The 19,614-nt window shown below is 41.7% G+C and overlaps 1 protein-coding gene across 4 annotated transcripts in view; it reads right to left on the bottom strand.

Moving 5' to 3' along the window:
- GFRA1 (GDNF family receptor alpha 1) overlaps positions 1 to 19,614 on the bottom strand; it is a 211,332-nt gene that overhangs the window by 130,989 nt on the left and 60,729 nt on the right. The gene's annotated exons all lie outside the window — the stretch shown is intronic.

The raw sequence follows: 19,614 nt of genomic DNA, 5'->3' as shown, positions 1-19,614 counted from the left end.
CTAGGTGACAGCACATCTGTTTACAACATGGTTTACTGAATATTTTAAGCCCATTGTTGAGATCTATTGCTTAAAAAAAAAGATTCCTTTCAAAATATTACTGCCCATTGACAATGCACCTGGTTACTCAAGAGCTCTGATGGAGATGTACAATGAGACTAATGTTTTTTCATGCCTGCTAACAAACATCCATTCTGCAGCCCATGGATCAAGAAGTAATTTCGACTTCCAAGTCTTATTACTTAAGAAATACATTTTGTAAGGCTGTAGCTGCCATAGATAGTGATTCCTCTGATGGATCTGGGCAAAGTAAATTAAAAAATCTTCTGGAAAGGAGTCACCATTCCACAAGCCATTAAGCATATTCATGATTCATGGGAAGAGGTCAGAATATCAACATTAACAGGAATTCGGAAGAAGTTGGTTCCAATCTGCATGGATGACTGAGGGTTCAAGACTTCAGTGGAGGAAGCAACTGCAGATGTGGTGGAAATAGCAAGAGAACTGGAATTAGAAATGGAGCCTGACGACGTGACTGAATTGCTGCAATCTCATGATCAAACTTTAACTGATAAGGAGTTGCTTCTTACGGATGAGCAAAGAAAGTGGTTTCCTGAGATGGAATCTACTTCTGGTGAGGATGCTGCAAAGACTGTTGAAATGACAATAAAGGATTTGGAATATTACATAAACTTAGTTGATAAAGCAGCTGCCGAGTTTGAGAGGATTGACTCCAATTTTGAAAGAAGCTCTATTGTGGGTAAAATGCTATCAAATAGCATGGCATCCTACAGAGAAAGCATTTGTGGAAGGAAAAGTCAATTGATGGAACAAACTTCATTGTCATCTTATGTTATGTTACCATAGCCACCCCGACCTTCAGTAACCACTGCCCTGATCAGTCAGCAGCCATCAACATTGAGACAAGACCCCCCCCCCAAGACCAGCAAAAACATTATGATTTGCTGAAGGCTCAGATGACAATTAGCAATTTTTAGCAATAAATTATTTTTTAATTAAGGTATGTACATTGTTTTTTTAGATGTAATGCTATTTCACACTTAATAGGCTACAGTATAGTGTAAACATAACTTTTATATGCACTGGGAAACCAAAAAATTTGTGTGATTCACTTTATCGCCATATTCGCTTTATCGCGGTGGTCTGGAACTGAAACTACAATATCTCCAAGGTATGCCTGTAGTACAACTGGTCCTTTCTCTTACTGACAGACACCTGGGCTATCTCCAGTTTTGGGCTATTACAGATAAAACTCCTAGGAAGACTCATGCATGAGCCCTCTTCTTGGACATATTGCATCCATTTCTCTGGGGTTTGGCTGGGACTTCTTGCCTGATCATGGCACTATCTATGCTGAACAATTAATGAGCCCAATTCAGTCTCCTGGTCCCTTCAAGATGACTGCGTGATGTGGTCCTTAAGAATTCACACTGTTTTCCATAGTGGCTGCACCAGTTTGCATTCCCACTAGCAGCGTATAATGTTCCCTTTTCTCCACATCCTCTATACCACTTGTTATTTCTTATCTAGTTAATTATAGCCATTCTGATGGGTGTGAGGTGATATCTCATCATAGTTTTGATTTGCATTACCCTAATAATTAGTGATGTTGAACATCTTTTCATGTGCCTGTTGGCCATCTGTATATCTTCTTTGGAAAAACGTCTGTTCATATCCTCTGCTCATTTTTTGGACACTTCTCAAAAAATTAAAAATAGAAATACCATATGATCCAGCTATTCCACCACAGATATTTATCCAAAGAACATGAAACCAATAATTCAAAAAGATTTATGCATCCCTATGTTTATCACAGCATTATTCACAATAGCAAAGATGTGGAAGTAATCCAAGTGCCCATTGATGGATGATTGGACAAAGAAGCTGGTATATACATTCGATGGAATACTAATCAGGCATAAAAAAAGACAAAATCATGCCATTTGCGACAACATGGATGAATCTTGAGGTTATCATGCTAAGCAGAATAAGTGAGACAGAGAAAGACAAATACCTTATGATTTCACTCATATGGGGAAGATAAACAAACACATAGATAAGGAGCATAGATGGGTGGCTGCCAGAGGAGAAGAGGCTGGAGAGAAGGTGAAAGAGGCAATGGGGCACATATGTAGGTTGATGAATAAAAACTAGACTATTGGTGGTGAACACAATGCAGTCTATATAGAAGCTGAAATATGAAAATGTACAAATAAAATTGTTATAAACCAATATGACCTCCATAAAATAATTTAAAAAAAAAAGAATTTAGACTAAGTCCAATTGCCTGGGTCTGAACTCAGACTCAGTGCTTTACTAGCTGTGGGACCTTCCCCAAAGTAGAACTACTTAAGATTTTGAATCTATTTCAGCATCTAAAAAAGGAGGGAAAAATGGAGATAAATGAATGTGTGAACCTCACAGGGCTATTCTGGGGAAGAAGTGAGTTAACATATACAGAGCAGTTGATGTGCCTGGCATACACTAAGTAAGTAAGTAGAGACCATCTTTATCCTCTGCCACCCAACACAAAGCATGAGAAGTTTTATCATGTTCCCAGTGAATGCTATTTCTCTGTTTAAAAAGCTCCAATAGCTTTCTTGGTCTTCCTAGAACAAGTCTAAATTTTGCTGTCTAGACATTGAAGTAACCAAGAAAACCATTGCTCAAGCTATCTAAAATATCAAGCTGGAAGGTTGGTGTCAAGACAGTGGCATAAGAAGACTCTGAACTCACCTCCTCCCATGGATGCAACCAATTTACAACTACTCTTGGAAGAAGTACTCCTGAGAGAGAACTGAAAACTGAATAAAAAGAAACCCCACAACAAGGGATGGTCCTGACTAAGGTAGAAGAGGCAGAAATTCCTTTATGAAGAGAAAAAAAACAGCACCTTAGCAAGCCATGGCACTTCATGGCCAGCCAGGACCAATCCTAAAATATGCAGCCTTCCCTGGAAGAGTGGAGGACCTGAACAGGGGAGCATTACTACTATAAGCATCTTTTGGACTCAGCATAACTGAGACAAGTGTCATAACATCTGGCTTTTCTGGCAACTAACAACTGGGAATATCCCCAGAACAGCTATTGGACATAAGGGGAAAAAAGTCAGCTCTTAAAGGGTCCATGCACAAATTCACCCATGTCAGAAAGCAACCTAAAATCACCAGAAAGAAAGATGTACAGTCCTTTGGTGAAAAGAGACTCACCTGATAAGCTATGGGTCATCTCAGTGAGAAGTGAGACCTCTCAAGGGACTGAAACATTGGTGGCAGCCATTATTGTGACCTGTACAGGTGTGCTGACACAGACTGGCAGATGCCATTGGAGTTCCTCCACTGACCTGTTAGCCCAAGGTCTGCCCCACCCACTAGAATGCTGATTTAATCGAGCTCAGCAAGGGCAAGCAACCTGCTCTAGGGACTGGCCTCACCCAACAGCAAGTCCTCAGGCAACTTATGGGCCTGCATAGGCTGGGTGCCTTGAACCTCCACAGCCAGGCAGTTGAGTCCACCTCTGCGGGGCAGGGTGTGTGTGAAGAGTGGATGCAGTGTGTGGGGCATTGGTGGAGTGTGTGAGGCCTCTGCAGTGGGGCAACTGGGTCTGCTTCAGGTGGTAGGGGCCTGCACCTAGGGCAGGACTGTGTTGATGGTGTGTGTGGCCCTGTGGAAAGTGTGGCTTGTTAGCTGCAGAAGACTTGTGCTTCTCAAACAGCCACACAGGGGATTGGCCCCACATTCCAAAGCCTGAAACAACTGTATGCTCCCATGCCTGGGGCCAGCCCCACGCAGCTGCCATCCTGAGGGAGCTGACAAGGGCCTTGTGGCCAGAGGCCTACAACAATTGTCAGACCCTGAGCCTACCAACCAGCCACACTGGGGGCCTACTGACTTAACAGAAAAACTGCAAGAGGAATGTGATATTAGACCTTGCAGCCATCTGTGCTGGGGCTTCCCATGCCCAATAAAGTGACTGAAGAGTCCACAGCAGCCACACGCAGTTGAGCATTACAATCAGCTGGCCAGGGGGACAGCCTAGCCTCGCTGGGCACCTGCAGCAAGAGCAACCCTGCCACAACAGAAAGACACATGTAGCTCACACAGGGGACACCCCTGGAATATTTGGAACTGGTGATGAGAAGGAAGCACACTTCTGGGCCTGATAAGGCATCTCTTACATAAGGCCAACTCTCCAAGATCAGAAGACGTAGCTGACCTACCTAATACACAGATATAAGCACAGAGAAAGAGGAAAAGTGAGGAGGAAAAGGAATATATTCCAAGGAAAGGAACAGGACAAACCCCAGAAAAAGAACTAAACAAAACAGAACTAAACAATCTACCAGACAAAGAGTTCAAACAAAAAGTCATAAGGATGCTCACTGATCTTGGGAGAAAAATGGATGAACTCAGTTTGAAATTCAACAAAGAATTGGAAAATATAAAAAAGAACCAATCAGAAATGAAGAATACAATGCTGGAAATGAGAAATTCACTAGAGGGACTCAATAGCAGAACAAATCACACAGAAGAACGGATCAGCAAGCTGGCTGAAAGACTAGAGGAACTCACCCAAGCTGAACAGATAAAAGAAAAAATGAACAAGAACAGTCTAAGGGACCTCTGGGACAACATCAGGCACACTAACATTCATATTATAGGTGTCCCAGAAGAAGAAGAGAGAGAGAAAGTGGCAGAGAATCTATTTGAAGAAATAATAGCTGAAAACTTTCCTAACCTAAGAAAAGAAACAGACATCCAGGTACAGGAAGCACAGAGAGCACCAAACAAGATAAACCCAAAAAGGCCCACACCAAGACACATTATAATTAAAATGTCAAGAATTAAAGACAAAGAGAGAATCCTGAAAGTCACAAGAGAAAGGCAAAAGTTACATCCAAAGGAAATCCTGTAAGAGTATCAGCTGACTTCTCATCAGAAATCTTACAGGCTAAAAGGGAGTGGCACAATATATTTAAAATGCTAAAAGGAAAATACCTACAGCCAAGAATACTCTATCCAGCAAAGTTATCATTCAGAATGGAAGGAGAGATAAAGAGTTTCCTAGACAAGCAAAAACTAAAGCAAGAAGCCGGTCTTACAAGAAATGCTAAAGAGACTTATTTAAGTGGGAAAGAGAAGACCATAAGTAGGAATAAGAAAATTATCCAAAAAGAGCAATAAAACCACTGGTAAAGGCAAAAATACAGTAAAAGTAGCAGATCAACCACCTATGAAGATAATATGATGGCCAAAAGACAAAAGTTCTAAAATTATCTATCCCACGATAGGAGGGGAATGGATAACACACACACACATACACAAAGAGGTTAGATATGATATCAAAAATATAAAATGTGGAAGGAAAGGAGTAAAAGAGTAGAGCTTTTAGTAAGAGGTCAAACTAAAGAGACCATCAACTTAATATAGATTGCTATATACGTAGGTTATTATATATGAACCTCATGATAATCACAAACCACAAACCCATAACAAATACACAAAAAATTAAGAGAAAGGACCCCAAACATAATACTAAAGAAAGCCATCACATCACAAGGGAAGAGAGCAAGAGAAGAAGAAAGGAACAGAGAAGAAATACTAAAACACCCAGGAAAAAAGTAATGAAATGGCAACAACTACATACTTATCAATAGCTGCTTCAAATATCAATGCACTAAATGCTCCAATCAAAAGGCATAGGGTGGCCAATTGGATAAAAAGACAAGACACATATATATGCTGCCTACACTCTTCACACCAAAAGACACTCACAACCCAAAAGTGAAGGGATGGAAAGAGACACTCCCTGCAAATGGCAATGAAAAGAAAGCTGTGGAAGCAATACTTACATCAGACAAAATAGACTTTAAGACAAAAACTACAGCAAGAGACAAAGAAGGGCACCACACAATGACAAAGGGAACAATCCAACAAGAAGATATAACACTTATAAATATCTATGCACCCAACATAGGAGCACCTAAATATATAAAGCAATTATTAACAGACATATAAGGAGAAATAGACAGTAACACAATAACAGTAGTGGACTTTGACACTCCAGTTACACCAATGGATAAATCATCCAAACAGCATATCAAGAAGGAAAGATTGGCCTTAAATGACACATTAGACCAGATGGACTTAGTAGATATATATAGAACATTCCATCAAAAAACTGCAGAATACACATTCTTTTCAAATACACATGGAATATTCTCCAGGATCGATCACATATTAGGCCACAAAAAAAAGTCTCAATAAATTTAAGAAGATTGAAGTAATAGCAACCATGTTTTCTGACCACAATGGTATGAAACTAGAAATCAACTACAGGAAGAAAATCAGAAAAGTGAAAAATATGTGGATATTAAACAAAATACTACTGAACAATAATTGGGTCAATGAAGAAATAAAAGGATAAATCAAAAAATACCTGGAGATAAATAAAAATGAAAATACAACATGCCAAAATTTATGGGATACAGCAAAAGCAGTTCTAAGAGGGAAGTTTATAGCAATACAGGCCTACCTCAACAAACAAGAAAAATCTCAAATAAACAATCTAACAGTGTACCTAAAGGAACTGGAAAAAGAAGAACAAACAAAAGCCCAAAATCAGTAGAAGAAAGGAAATAATAAAAATCAGAGCAGAAATAAATGAAATGGAGACAAAGAAAAAAATCAATGAAACCAAGAGCTGGTTCTTTGAAAAGATAAACAAAATTGACAAACCTTTAGCTAGACTCACCAAGAAAAAAAGAGAGAATGCTCAAACAAATAAAATCAGAAATAAAGAGAGAAAGTACAACAGACACCTCAGAAATACAAAAGATTATAAGAGAATACTACAAAATCTATATGCCAACAAATTGGATAATCTAGAAGAAATGGATGAATTCTTAGAACCATACAACCTTCAAAAACTGAATGAAGAAAAAATAGAGAATTTGAATAGACCAGTCACCAATAAGATCGAAACAGTAATCAAAAAGCTCCCAAAAAATGAAAGTCCAAGACCAGACGGCCCGTTGGTGAATTCTACCAAACAGTCAAAGAAGACTTAATACCTATCCTTCTCAAACTCCTCCAAAAAATTGAAGAGGAGAGGAAGCTTCCTAACTCATTCTACAAAGCCAATATTACCCTGATAACAAAACCAGACAAGGACAACACACAAAAAAGAAAATTACAGGTCAATATCACTGATGAACATCAATGCAAAAATCTTCAACAAAATACTAGCAAGTTGAATACAACAATGCATTTAAAACTTCATACACCGTAATCAAGTGGGATTTATTCCAGGGATGCAGGGATGGTTCAATACCTGCAAATCAATCAACATGATATACCACATTAACGAAATGAAGAATAAAAATCACATGATCATCTCAATAGATGCAGAAAAAGCATTTAACAAGATACAGCATCCATTTATGATAAAAACTCTGAATAAAATGAGTATAAAAGGAAAGTAGCTCAACAAAATAAAGCCATATATGACAAACCCATAGCTAATATCATTCTCAGTGGAGAAAGACTGAAAGCCATCCCTCCAAGAACAGGAACCAGACAAGGATGTCCACTTTCACCACTCTTATTTAACATAGTATTGGAAGTCCTAGTCAGACGAATCAGGCAAGAAAAAGAAATAAAAGGAGTCCAAATTGGAAAGGAAGAAGTGAAACTGTCACTATTTGCAGAAGACATGATTTTATATAGAGAAAACCCTAAAGAATCCACTAAAAACTTTTAGAAACAATAAATGAATACGATAAAGTTGCAGGGTAAAAAATCAACATACAAAAGTCAGTTGTGTTTCTATACACTAACAATGAAATAGCAGAAAGAGAAATTAAGAATACAACCCCATTTACAACTGCAACAAGAAGAATAAAATACCTAGGAATAAACTTAACCAAAGAGGTGAAAGATCTGTACACTGAAAACTATAAAACATTGTTGAAAGAAATTGAGGAAGACACAAAGAAATGGAAAAATATTCCATACTCATGTATTGAAAGAATTCACATAGTTAAAATGTCCATACTTCCTAAAGCAATCTACAGATTCAATGCAATCCCTATCAAAATTCCAACAACATTTTTCAAAGAAATAGAACAAAGAATCCTAAAATTTATGTGGAACAACAAAAGACCCCGAATACCCAAAGCAATTCTGAGGAAAAAGAACAAAGCAGGAGGTATCACACTCCCTGATTTCAAAATATACTACAAAGCTATAGAAACCAAAACAGCACGGTACTGGCGCAAAAACAGACACAAAGATCAGTGGAACAGAACTGAGCACCCAGAAATAAAGCCACACCATCTGTGGACAGATAATTTTTCTTTAAAGATTTTATTTTTCTTTTTTCTCCCCAAAGCCCCCCTAGGTACATAATTGTGCATTTTTAGTTGTGGGTCCTTCTAGTTGTGGCATGCGGGATGCCGCCTCAGCATGGCTTGACGAGCAGTGCCGTGTCCACGCCCAGGATTCGAACCAGTGAAACCTTGGGCCGGCGAAGCAGAGTGCGTGAACTTAACCACTTGGCTACGGGGCCAGCACATGGACAGCTAATTTTTGACAAGAGAGTTAAGAAGGTACAATGGAGAAAGGAAAGTCTCTTCAATACATGGTGTTGGGAAAACTGGACAGCCACATGCAAAAGAATGAAAGTGGACTATTATCTTACACCATACACAAAAATTAACTCAAAATGGATTAAAGACTTGAATGTAAGACCTGAAACCATAAAACTTCTAGAAGAAAACATAGGCAGTACGCTCTTTGACATTAGTCTTAGCAGCATATTTTCAAGTACCCTGTCTGACCAGGCAAGGGAAACAATAGAAAAAATAAACAAATTGGTCTACACCAAAGTAAAAAGCTTCTACACAGCAAAGGAAACCATCAACAAAACAAAAAGACAGCCTAAGAATAGAGAGAAGATATTTGCAAACCATATATTGATAAGGGGTTAAGAGTCAAAATATACAAAGAACTCATACAAATCAACAACAGAAAAACCAACAACCCAATTAAAAAATGGGCAAAAGACCTGAACAGATATTTCTCCAAAGAAAATATACAGATGGCCAACAGGCACATGAAAAGATGTTCAACATCATTAACTATCAGGGAAATGCAAATCAAAACTACAATGAGATACCACCTCACTTCCATCAGAATGGCAGGATAACAAGTATGGGAGAGGATGTGGAGAGAAGGGAACTCTGATACACTGCTGGTGGGAGTGCAAACTGGTGCAGCCACTATGGAAAACAGCATGAAGATTCCTCAGAAAATTAAGAATAGATCTACCATATGATCCAGCTATTCCACGGCTGGGTATGTATCCAAAGAACATGAAAACACAAATGCATAAAGATACGTGCACTCCTATGTTCATTGCAGCATTATTCACAATAGCCAAGACTTGGAAGCAACCTAGGTGTCCATCAAGGGACAAATGAATAAAGAAGATGTGGTATATATGGAATACTACTCAGCCATAAGAAACGATGAAATCTGGCCATTTGTGCCAACATGGATGGACCTTGAGGGTATTATGCTAAGCGAAATAACTCAGAGGGAGAAAGTCAAATAGCATATGATCTCACTCATAAGTAGAAGATAAAAACAACAACAATCACATAGAGACAGAGATTGGATTGTTGGTTACTAGAGAGGAAGGGGGAAGGGAGGAGGTCAAAAGGGGTGATTAGGCACGTGTGTGTGGTGATGGATTGTAACTAGTCTTTGGTGGTGAACATGATGTAACCTACACAGAAATCGAAATATAATGATGTACACCTGGAAATTTACATAATGTTATAAGCCAATGTTACAGTACTAAAAAAACTATCAAGCTGGCTTTTTATGGACTGGAATTTCATCAGCTCAGGGGCATAATACTCACTGTGCTAACCAGGAACACTGGCTGATTCGTAATTCTCAAATAGCAAAAGGAGTAATAAAATGGGTTAAAAAAATGGGAAAAATCAATAGCCAATACTATTCATTGGGTAGACAAAAATCTTTTCGGTCATACTGGGAATGTTGGGGGCCATGAGAAACAAAGTGGTTTTGGCAGTCAGTAGGTTGTGAAGGCTCCGTAACTGGTGCCATCCAATCCCAGCCCAGAGCCTGTCAGGTTCACTGTCCTCTCGACATCCCATAGACACAACACCATGCTTGTCTTTGTCTCTGCCTCCATTCACACTGCCCTCCCACCACCCCATCCACCGACAGGCCTGCCCTTATCCTGCCCACTCAGATCTCTGCTTCCTTCAAAACCTTCTCCAGAACCTCCCTTTCATCAGTGCCTCCCCTTTCCCAGGGTCCCCATCCTCCCTGACTTCCTCCAGCACTGGATGAGAACAGTACCCACTGGCCCACTAGCCTTAGGTCTCTGGCGAAATCGTCAGCTCTTGGAAGGCAGGGGCACTGTCTCCTAAATCCCCCATGTTCATACCTTGCTCAGGCCTTGCACAAACCTGAGCAGGTAAATACTTGCTGATTGATTCTAGGTCCAAATACTGTCCCTGCCATAAAAGAATGGTGGTGAAGGAACAGAATAGAAAAAGATGTTTGCCCTCAAGGATAGGAAATGATATGGCTTGGCGGTCAACATGACCATCTATGACACTGCCAGCATTCTGCCTCAACTTTATTAAAGAACCTAGACTGTCAAACACAAAAGATGCAAATGTACATGCATATGCTTGCACACACACACATGCACAGAGCCATGCAAAAAATGTCAATTCTGCTGAGCTTTGTTATTTCATTTCCACTTTCATTCATCAAACATCTGTTGAGGGCCATCCCGAGTGGCCTAGTGGTTAAGTTCAGTGCACTCTGCTTCGGCGGCCCAGGTTCACTTCCCGGGTGCAGAACCACACCACTCATCTGTCAGTGGCCATGCTGTGGCAGCTCACATAAAAAAAAGAGGAAGATTGACAACAGATGTTAGCGCAGGGCAAATCTTCCTCAGCAAAACAAAGACAAAAAGCAGAAACATCTATTGAGTACCTACTATGTGCTAGGCACTGCATTTGTGCTAGGGATTCAAAATAAAAGACACAATCTTGTCTCTCTAGGAGCTCAATCTGTTGTCACAATGGTTGTGAATATTGTAATAATAACACATTACAGGACCATGTGAAAATTAGCGTCCACCTCTCACACACATTGGAGGCATCATCATCAGGCTGCAGACCCACACCCACCCCTGGGCCAGTCACCATGATGGCAGAACCTGGGTACTTTCCTGAGGGTGAGGTGCAGAACACGACAAGGTGTGCTGAAAAGAGGAGAACGCATTCCAAATAGAACAATCAGTAGATCGAAAGGCACAGAGGTGTGAACGAACACTGAAGAATAGGGATCAACCTGGTAGAGCTTTCGGGGGATGAACAGGGCAAGATGGGGAACGGGTGTCAGAAATGAAGGGTGGGCTTGAGGTGGTCTGGCCTGGTGTCCCCTAGAAGAAGCTGCTTGTCCACGAGCACTCACATCCTGCCATCAGCCTGGGAACACATCATCGAACCCACTGTCAAGTCTAAAGAACACATGTCTATCAACTCCCAAAATGCTTCCCAAAAGACAGCTTCAGCTACAAACAAAAAAATTGAGTGAATCAACTGCACTTGTTTGTAATGTTCTGTGGCTTCCCGCAAGCCAGACTCCAAAAACAACAGGAGTGGAGCTCCTTGACATCATGGGATTCAAGAGCCCCCACTCCCTGACTGCTGGGCTCGAGGGGACCAAGTGCACCAGAGGTAGCAGAAGGCACTGTCAAATGGGCACCACCTACCTCCACAGGCACCTGTCAGCCAGGTGATGAATGCAGCCTCACAGGCAGGCTTTCATGTGAGAACATCCCCTCTGCCTGAAGGGGACAATGCACCAGCAGGGGTATCTGGGGAGGGGCGTCAGAGAGACGAAGCTGGGGGAAATTGGCAGGTGAGTGCCAGCCCAAACAGATAAACATGCTCAACCTCCCATGCACCCTCCTGCCCAAGCTGGAAACACTCACAGCTTCACAACCTGTCCCCAGGACAAATTCAGGAACTTAAAGGATGGGTCTATCTTGGTCCCCAATGAGCAGCAATCAATCTAAGGAAGGTGCAGGGGGCTTTGAGCATTCAATAGCTGGAATATTATAAACAGACCATTTGTTTTGTCTCTGGCTTGCCCAGGCTATGGGAGAAAGTGCAAATGCCTTTGCTCAGAAACAAGGCACTAAGTAATCAGCCTCTGCTCTGTATAAGGCAAATCCGCTCAGAAACTTGCAGAGCTAGAACTGGCTGAGGAGTCATGAGAACAAGCCTGGGTCCGGTGTGGAAGCAGAGGGGCACTGAGATGGACTGAATGTCTGTGTACCCCACAAATTCATACGCTGAACTCCTAACCCCCAATGTGATGCTATTAGGAGACGGGGCCTTTGGGAGGTGATTAGGTCATGAAGGTAGAGGCCTCATGAATGGGATTAATACCCCTATAAAAGGGACCCCAAAGAGTTCCCTTGCCCCTTCACAGTGAGAAGACAGATATCTATGAACCAGGAAGATGGTCCTCAGCAGACACCTAATCTTCCAACACCTTGATCTTGGACTTCCAGTAGCTTGATCTTGGACTTCCAGCCTCCAGAACACGAGAAATAAACGTGTGTTGTTTGAGTCCCTCCAGTTTATGATTCTGTACCTGGGCAGTCATGTTGGGCCTTGGGAGGGATCAAAGATCTGTGACTATGTCCCACAAGGAGGAGACAAAAACCCTCCTCTAGGAGTTAGGCGAGCATATTATAGGACCTGAAGTTACACTACCTGGTGTCAAAAATCCCAGCTTAGGTGTCTCACCTTGGCAGTGGGAATGTACAAATAAGCAAGGGAGGAGCTAGAATGATTGCTAATGGATAAGAGTTAGAGATGCCAGTAAAAACTCACAACTTAATTTAATATAGATAGACCTAGTTACGTATAGAAATAGATATGCATATATATACATGGGTTGTATAGACACATAATTTCTTTGCTCTGTCAGCTGAGAGGGCCTAAAAGAAACAAAACTCCAGTAGCAACAAGCACACCTAGCACCCAGATCTTGGTTTCTAATATCATTCTACAATAAAAGGAACAAGGGCTCCTTGGAGAAACAGTTGAATCTAGGACAGAGGTGGGAAATATACAAGGTGACCCTGGAGCATCTTGTAGTCTCAATAAGGACTACAGAAGTGCTCAAATAAATTGACAGGGATATATCAAAGGGGCATGAGGAGCAACTGAAAGAGCCTCCGATGGCTAAGGTGAAACAAAGCTGGAAAAGAACTCCCAGGGGCCAAAGCAAGAGAATAAATAAAATTGTACTGCATTATAACCCAAGGTATAAAGTGAATATCCATGAGTCTCTATTGATCTAAATAAATGATTGAACAAATTAATAAATGAGGGATAAGAGCCAAGTCTCCCATTCAAAATAGTTTATGTAGATACTGTCCCCTCAATGAGATGGAGCATAACCCCCCACCCCTACTCCTTAGGAGTAGGCTATGTGTAGATTTCTTTCCAAGGAGTACAGTATGGAAAGGAGGAGCAGAAAAAGTAACTCTGCAGTGGAGAAACTTGACCAACACTACTTCAGCCAAGCGATAAAGATCAACATCAACAATCATAGATCAAGCTGATAGCAGGTGCCTTTGAGACGATGTGATGCAAATGGTGCTTTGCCTCTGTGATCTTCCCAAAACCCATAACCTCAGTCAAATCCTGAGAAAAACATCAGACAAATTCCAAGAGAGGGTCATCCTACAATATAGTCCTCAAAATACCAGGACTCCTCAAAACTGTCAAGGTCATCAAAAACAAGGGAAGTCTTGGAAACTGTCACAGCCAAGAGGAGCCTAAGGAGACATCACAACTAAATCTAATGTGGTGTCCTGGACGGGATCCCAGAACAGAAAAAGGACATTAGGTAAAAACTAAGGGAATCTGAATAAGCTATGGACTTTAGTTACTAATAATGGATCAATACTGGGTCATTAATTGTAACAAATGTACCATACTAATGTAAGATGTTAGTAATAGGGGAAACAGGGTATGGGGTATATGGGAACTCTCTGTACTATCTTCACAATTTTTCTAAAAATCTAAAACTGTTCTATAGAAAAAAATCTCTCAATTAAAAAAAAGCTTGGCTTGACCACTCACCAGTTTATAACCATCACTAGGTCGATTCTACTCTGTGCCTCAGTTTTCTCCTCTGTAAAGTGGGATTATTAGTGATAATACCTACTGCATAAAATTTATGGGCAGATTCAATGAGAGAACATGTGTAAAGGACCTGTCCTAATGCCTAGAATATAGGAAGGAAATACGAAAATGTTGACATTATTATTATTATCATCATTATCATCATCCAAATAAAACAAAATTTTAAAAAGATTAACCACTCTTCTTATTAGCAACCATCTCAACAGAAGAATCTAAAAGCTTTCCCCCTTACTGATCTGGCAATTTTGAAACTCAAGTTACTGGGAGAAGAGGCTCTGAAACCTCATCCCAAACTCATACCCTGGGATTGGAGTGGGCACATAATAAATTTGCTACAACGAAAAACCCACCCCAAGGTCACCTGGCAGGGAAGAGGCTGCTGTGCACAGCCTACACAGAATATGATAAAGCATCTCAGAGACTGTGATTATTTAAATATGGTTATCATTTTCCTCATACATCACACACACACACACACAAAGCGAATCTATGTAAAATTAAATGGTAATGTTGTTCACTTTGTGCTGGAAAGACAGATGCATTTCGTACATGACTCAGAATATTCTACTGATTTTGGATAGAACGGGGGATGATATACGTATATAGTAAATAATAGCATATAGGAAGTGTGACCAGGGAGCCAACCACTTTCCACCGTAAAAACATTAATGCATTTTTCTCAGTTACTAGTTATCATCATACAACAACTTGGAATTTTTATCTGGAAACAGTAACAATAGATTTAATTTATTCACCCAAATCCCACACTCATAAAGAAAACAATATTTCATAATGTATAACATTACCAAGGGGACCATAATTCATGGCTAACGGGTCAGAGCTTTATAATAAATGGGTTTTCTGAAGTGGGTGGAAAACCCAAGATCCAGCCCCAGCAATTCGACCAAGAAGTTTGAAACATGCAAAAGAGCTCAAGTCAAGCACATTATAAATGGCAGTGGTCCCTGTCACCACAAGTCTGTCCCAACAATTAACAGGCTTAGCCAGGCTGCCAAAAACCAAACCATGATTTATTGTTCTCTTCAAATTAGTAAAAGCGATGCCATCCATTGAGAATTCCAGTAATAATCCATGTGGGAAAGAGTTTATGTTTCAAAATGGCCATGCGAGTAGGTTACACTTTTAAAACCACAATTCCTTCAACCTTAATTCTCAGCCACTAGAGAAGCCTCTGCTTTCACCCAAGTTCTCTAGAGAACAGTCAAAATCTGTAGCATTAGCTATTTCTGTACTCTATCAACTCAAATCCGCTTAAAACTTCTCAAGATAGAGCATCAGCAGGAAGCCAAGTTGGGTCAGGAATTTCTCCAACTCTCTCATTTTACAGATGGAAAAACTGAGGCTAGAGGGCAAAGCAATTGGCCCAAGCTCCCCTACAAAGGTAGTACCCTGCTGGGAGCCAAACTGAGGTCCCTTAAGCACAATAACATATAGATTAATATATAACATATATGATACACATGTATGTATATATTGGAGAAAAGTGGTTTTTTAAAATCTAAAGACACATATAGGAATATTTTAATGATGCTCTTGATGAGCATAATTTGCCAACCTTAAGGAGAGGAGATGCAAGTCATAGATACAAGACTCCCCAGAGGCAAACCAAGCAGAAAATTGGACACTCAGTAGAGGCCAGCTGGCTGGGAATGGGGCCGCCCCCTCCCACCGCCCAGGATTGCAGAGACCCACTAAGGGAAGCAATTAGGGCCTGTGGGTAGGGCCCCATCTCAGCCTGGCCTGAGCCTGCTCAACACTCAGTCCCAGTTCTGGTTTTAACTTCTCACACGATGTTCTTGTGCATTTTCACAGCAGCCAGTGAAGTGATTTTTAATGTAAATAAGGCCATGCCACTCTTCTGCTTAAAACCCGCTACCTACTTCCTTCCTCCCACCCCCAGACTACACTCCTGCCCTCCTCTCCTTGTTCATGGCACACAACTCTCTCCTTCACTCCAGTTTCTTGGAACATTGAGGTGTTCCTGCCTAATGAGCTTCTCCCTTGCAAGTGCCACTGCTGTCTCACACATCCTCCAATAGCTGGTCCTTCTTGTCATAATCTGGCCACCCCATCTACTAGCCACTAGCACACCATCCTGTGATACTTTCTTCACTGCATGTATCCCTCCCAGGATTTACTTTGTTTATTTATTTGTATGCTTGGCACCAATATCCCCTGAGCTAGACTGTGAGTTCCATGAGAACGGGGCCCTTTGCTATCTTGTCCACTCCCTTATCCTCATGGCCTAGAAAGTGTCTGGCACATATTTACTGGTTGCAAAATAGACAACAATTTTGAGAGGTATCAAAAATAACTTGAGCTAGAAGAAAAATCTCTCCAACAGCAAGATCCCAGCTCCAGGTGAGAATTGAGGAGGAGGAAAGGCTATGCCTCTTCAGGAGGAGTCTTTAAGGAACTTCAGTTCATAGCTCAGAGCAGAGAATTAACTCAACGGTGAAATCTTATACTGTGCCCACTTATGTTTTCAAATGCCCTGCTGAGTGGCACCGCTCTGATTTCCAAGCCGCTTGCTTGGTTTCTGTTCGATTTCAGAATCAAGGTTGAGCCTATGGATGAGCATTCAAACAGTGCTTCAGTAACTTCAAATGAGGCGTGCGCCTGTGTGGTTCTGACTTCATTATTAAACGATTGGTATAAAAGTGCTCTAAAACTCGAGATTCTAGACACGTGTACACACACAGCACCTTCAATTGCATCTGATGTTGTGAAGAGGAATTCTATGGCACTTTGGAATTTCTGAGAGCCATCCAACGGCTCATGAGCTCCGTGGATGACAGAGAATGTGGGTCAATTAAGGCTCTTTGAAAATGTGGCCCCATGGCCCTGGAACTCATACATACCAAAGGTCCAGCTGTGGGCCCACTGGTCCTTGACAGTCCTCATGCCATGAGGTCCAACACCACAGCAAGTGGCATTTACAGATGAAAGAACTGAACAAGCTATAAAATGGCACAGGAGCAGAGGAGAAAAACGCTCCCACGTGCACACACCATGGATACAGCAGAGAAAGGCCCAGCAGTAGTTGCTGTGCTGTCACCTACTATAACAAGATTGATCTGCAGCGAAATAAAAGATAATGCAATCCAGAGGAAATAACTTTGGTTTCCTCTGAGAATGTCTGATGTCGTCAACTTGCAAGCCCGCTTCCCTCTTCTGCCTGCCACCGTGCACAGCAGCCCAAATATGCAGGGACTCTTCTGGGCAAAGAGGCCTCAATCCCTCACTGCCAGAAGCCCACATTGCAAAGTAGCATCTCCCTCAACTGCCTGGGACTCTTTGGCCAAACTAAAACAAGCAGGGCCTAGATGCCCATGGTGGGTCAGGAGGTCAGAGCGACTCAGAGTTACCACTGTGTGTATGGATGGGCTTCAGAGACGACCCAGTGGCTTTTGTTCATCTGAAGCCACACGGTTTTTTGATTGTTTACTTCTAGCACAATTCATAGCCCCCCATGTTTCAACTTAATGGCACAATTCTGGAACAGAATTTCAAGCACACTAGATGTTGTGGAGTCATGTTTTAGATTCTGTCTGTAAGACAAAGAACCTTTTGTCTTGGTCTGATGTGTCTGTCAGCAGCACATTTTTACAGCCACATTTTACTGAGCATTAATTTCATAGGCAGAATGGCCAGAAGCGAAGGTAAGGAGGGGGTATCAACTGGTGAGCTTTCTGCCACTATTTCAGAGAATATCTCTCCATACAAAATGGTCCGATAAGGCCAGAGCCATGTTAATAATTCACAAAATCGAGTTCGGTTCCCTCCATTTGAAATCCTAGTAATATCTTATAAAGGACTGCCACCCACCATCACATAGGACAATGGGTAGCTAGCAGCTTCCATCTCTGGAAGATGCTATTAAGTCTCGATAGCCAGTGATATGCAGATGATTATAACTTTTGCTCCACATATCACTGTTACTGACAGGCAAATCCCATCAATCGAATGGTGTGACTGATTAAAAAAGGAGGCAAACTTGACATAGGCAGTCTGATAAGCCATTTTTTTATACCCACTACAACAAACATGAAGGCTCACAGTTGTCTAGAGAAAAGCCAGATCTGATACAAGCCTCTTCTCTCCCCATTCTCCAGAGGCCTCTGCACACATGTACCAGGAAGACTTTCCAAACTCCAGCGTTTATGTCTCAGAAGGAGAAATGTGGCTCAGCATTGGGTGGTGCTTGCATTCTAGCCCACAGAAAAAAAAATATTCCTCTCCAGGAGCATCCCACTGAACCCCCAATTGGTCGAGGAAGAAAACACTGCAGCAACGGGTCCTGACGGCAGCATTTTTATTACACAAACAGTCCCGGCACCTTTTCAATTTTGCTCATCTCTTAGTCTCTAGCCAAATGGAACTTATTACTTATAGCTTGTTGGGACTTATGAATTATTTATAAAAGTAGGTGTATGACTCCAGACTCTTAAAAAACAACACACAGTCCCTTCATTGGTACCCGCAACTGTGCTTCTACCAGAGAGAGCAGACAGACATTCTCCATAACACATGCAGCCTGTTTGGGGTGAAATAATCGGTGTGAAAATATGGAGCCTGTAAGATTATTTGGAAGCTATTTATGGAATGCCTGGATGTATTTTTAAACGAGTCTCTTTTATTCTAAGCCAGGTTTGGATTCAAGAAAGATGTATCAGAAGTGTGCTGCAAACATATTTTCCCAGCTTGAATACAAACAGTTATGTACGCCCTGTCGTTTTCACCCGGGAGTTTGAGACTGTGATAAAAAAGGGAAAGAGGCAGTTCCCCCTTACCATGTGTCTCGCAGGTTCAACAAGGCCATGCCCATGAGTCTCCTACAGCACAGTGGATGTGCATCCTAAGCGAGGACTAAGACACATGCAAAAAGACAGAGTCTAGGGGTAGGCTTTCTGTCTCCAGCTCCTCCAGAACACCTGCCTTTGGCTGGCAAAACAGATAAAACACTGCACACCCTCACCTGGCCCTGTCTCAGTCACAGACCCAGTTGGAGGGGTTGTGAGGCAACCCTGGGTTGAAGGGCACAAAGCAACCAGCCAGCCATGGCCCTGCCCACACTTCCAGGACAGCGACACATTTGCTTGGTGAAGAAATTTCCATGTGGAGCTGGTATATGGAGCCTTGACCAAGCAACAGCCGGCCCTGATGCAGGAGTCCTGAGGGACAGGGGCCTTCCACCTGACCCCCTCCAGAGACACCTGCTCCTCTCCGGTCTCACAAGTCCTACAGCATGCCTGCCCCTGACAGGGGCCTAGCCTTGAACTCCTCCCCAG

The sequence above is a fragment of the Equus asinus genome, chromosome 2 (genome assembly GCF_041296235.1).
Source record: "Equus asinus isolate D_3611 breed Donkey chromosome 2, EquAss-T2T_v2, whole genome shotgun sequence".
NCBI classification, from domain to species: domain Eukaryota; kingdom Metazoa; phylum Chordata; class Mammalia; order Perissodactyla; family Equidae; genus Equus; species Equus asinus.
This window is presented reverse-complemented; position numbering and strand designations above follow the sequence as displayed.